Consider the following 3,808-nt stretch of genomic DNA (forward strand, 5'->3'; position numbering starts at 1 on the left):
ATTGTTTGGTATGGATGACAGATTGGGTGACCCTGAAGAAAAGGAAGTTATTGCAGTTGGAAAGATCTGAGCTTTGGGTGGCAGGACTATTTATGATATGAAATAGTCAAGATTAATATAGACTTTCAAAATCATTTTGCTAGGTGTGCCATAATGAGTGTTTGGAGTAGATATAAAATAAGATTGACTCCTAAAATATCTTTATGGTTGTCACCCCCAAGAAGCTTTTTTTAGGAGAAAAATGATAACTACACAAACTTGGTTGAGCAATACAGATTTATTGACTTTCTTTGAAGGAGAACATAAATTAAAATCTAGAGAAGAACCAGAAAGGAACTGACATTGGCTTGATTATGCCCAGTTGACAGAGAGATTTAATCTGGACAAGAAGAATTTTGTTTTTATGAAAGAAAAAACTGAATTAGATTTATGTGCTGGTGATAAACATGTTATGTTAAGGTATATAAACTGTTATTGAAAATGAATCTGAAAGATTACTATATAGAAAATATAATTAAATGGGCAATGATCAGTGGGAAAATATGTGGCGTAAAGAATTGAAATTTACACTGAATCGTAATATGAGAGAAAACTTTTAAAAGATGTATTGTTAAAGTTGTATAAGGATATGTTAAATGTATGTTGGAAATATGGGCATCTGAAAGCACCTTTTATCATTATTGGTGGATATGGTGGATATGTAAAAATGTTAAGAAATACTGGGATCAAATATGTATTTTAATTGAGAAAATTCTCAAAATAAATATACAACTGAGGGCAGAAGTTTTTCTTCTTAGGTTTGATGTACAAAGTAAAAAAATACATAATTTTTGTTCTTATATATGATAATAACAGCAAGACCTATTTACCTGCAGAAATGGAAAAACACACAAATACAATGGAAAAATAGATGGACAAGTGAATGGAATTGGTAGAGATGGCAAAACTGACTGCTCTGATTAAAGAAAAGACTGATGATATTACCTATTTTAGATAATGAATGTCTGCAAGAAAACAACGAACCTCAGAGAGCACCTAGCCTCATTTCAACCCTAAATTATAAATATATTATATCAGAAAAGACTTTGTCTAACTTTACTTCTACATAGAAACCACTTTTGGATTTTTTGCTTGAAACAAAGAAATGAAATTGTAACCTTGGGATTTGTGACTGGAACTGTAGAAGTGCTCTGTGCTACAGTTTACTTTAATTGAAAGGATTATTATAGTTCATGTTGTTATCGGTACTGAAGAAAGTCAAAAGTTACTTTTTTTCTAAATCTTTATTTCCCTTTCTTGCCTCTACCCTCTAATTTTGATTTTTCCTACTTCCCCTTTCCCACTTTTCCTTTTAAACCCCTTTTCCCTTGTTGTTTATATTTTATACTTTTCTGAAATTCAGTAAAGTTTTAAAGAATAGTATAATATAGAAGTAGTTATATTGGAATATCTCTTATTATCTTTTTTGTTAAAACACCTTTTTAAAAAACTGACATTTTATTAAGGCAACATAATTCTTTTAAATATTTTCAATATGAGACATCAAATCATTAGCTGCCAGAAGTTACAGATTGTTTCATTATTTTATTTTGCACTTAAATGTCTTCTATTTACAAAGGCATCTCAAAATACTGGAAGAAGTGTGTTTTTGACTACATATAAATGATTGAAATTGGAGCCTGCAGAAACCTTGTAGCTTTTAGGTTTACTTCATACACATTAAGAATAGTCAAAGGTTATTGCTTATACTCTACATCACATTTTATTTTACTTTATTTTCATTTTTGAAATTGAAGAAATAAAACAAATACATGAACCAAACTTTCAAAACTCTGAAAGTCTTCTGAACTAAGCCTCCTTGCTTAGAAAATTACAGATGTTGGCTCACATTGTCTTAAATGAGAGTTGTGTTTAGATGGAAGCTAGGAAGTACCTAACCACAAAAGATGATTTATACTAACTTCCACTTTACTAAGTATTTTCACTGTAAGGACAATCTCACAACTCAGGGGTGTGAAACTCACAGCCCATAGGCCAGATGCATCACACACTGGCCATGCCCACTCCTGGTTTGCTAAGGGGAAAAAAATTGTGATACATCATGTGATGACAACATGACACCACGAGTTTGACACCCCTGCTCTAACTCATATTATCAGAAATAAGACATTAGACATGTGATATCAATATTGGTCAGCATTTAATCTGTAATCTGTACAAAGATAATTTATACCCTCTTTAAGTGGGCAGAACCTTGTATTCTCTCCTCAGCTCTGTTCAAATAAACTTGGATCTAACAGATTGTATCACGCCCTCCCCCCCATCATTTGAATCATGGGCAATTTTCCTATCCAAGATTTAAAGAGAAAACTGGAGCCGATCTGGTCATTGCTATTAATTTGATCACATTGCTTACTGTAAAAGCAGTCAAAATATTAGGAGTTGTTGGCTCCTTTTTTTGAATGGTAGAGGTAACAGATTTCACTTTGATGCTTTCCTTTGGCAGAAATAATGTGTTCTGCTTGTGAGATGTTGTGATGAAACTAATTCCTCTCAAGTGGCAATCTTGTCTTTAAAGGAATGTCCAGGGGTGAGGAAGTATCAAAATAAGACAGAATGTAGTCCACAGCTGTGTAATTGAGGCTCTATCCATTTTTATAGATATCATGCAAGCAACACACACACACACACACACACACACACACACACACACACACAAAGGTGTGAGAAGATTGAAGAGTGTTGCCTTCTTTGACACCAGAAATGAGATCTTTGCATGTGCTGTGGGTATGCTTAAATCACTTTGTTACATGGTAAGTGAAGCACTGTATCTGTGGATTAGGAATGGGAGAGTCACTTTACAATTTGCTTCAAGCTTTATTAAAGTGAAGCACCTTTGCAAAATGTCTGCCCTGCTCTATTGTTCATTGTTATAGATTATATACAGCACGCCCTATTTTGAGTAAGAAAACTGGTATTATTGGTAGGCAAAAAAGACTATCCATCATTATAATGATTCAATAGCCCATAGTAGTTTAAAATTCTACTACTTCACCCACAGTGAATAGCTTTCTTGCCTAGGACTCTTTCACTTTCTTTAACTGTTCAAACTGGCCATTTGTCTTCAAAATGTCCTGTCAGGATTGTTATGCTGTTTCATATGCAAAATTGCAGAAGAATTACCGTATGCATGAAAAAACTGCAGAAGATTCACTTTAAAACTGTGATACAAAATGGCAAAAAGCAGTGAATGAAAACTAGTCATTGCATGTCCCCAAAAGCATTTTAAAAGAAAACAATCTGCACAGAACATTGTATTTATACAAATATTTACCAGCTTCAGTATGAGTATCTTCCTTATATCAAAACTAAAATGGTATTTAAAAACTTCGTTTTCCTGCATCAGTGTTTTTCATGTGGGTTGGAGAATTTTGGTAGTTGAAGTCCATATGTCTTAAAAGTTGCTGAGGTTGAGAAATACTGTACTACACTGTTTATTGTACACAGATGCTTGGGAAATTGCTGGAAATATCCCCAGGAGAATAGTGAAAATAGTCAATCACCAGTGACCCAAGCCCTATTCTTTTTTGATTCCCTTTTGATTTAAATCAGCTGTCTGTGACTTCATGCAAATTATGGCAATTTCTTTGCCAACAGTACAGAAGTGATTTGCTGATATTGTTTTGTTCCTGATTTAATCCACTGCTCTCCTAGCAGGAGGGACTGATGGACGGAGGGATGGATAGACAGTGGTGTAGAAAGTTAGCACCTACCCCTCTCCTAGGAAAATAAAATATTTTGGGAAATA

Source organism: Pantherophis guttatus, chromosome 4, assembly GCF_059756535.1.
Source record: "Pantherophis guttatus breed Tessera chromosome 4, ASM5975653v1, whole genome shotgun sequence".
Lineage (NCBI taxonomy): Eukaryota > Metazoa > Chordata > Lepidosauria > Squamata > Colubridae > Pantherophis > Pantherophis guttatus.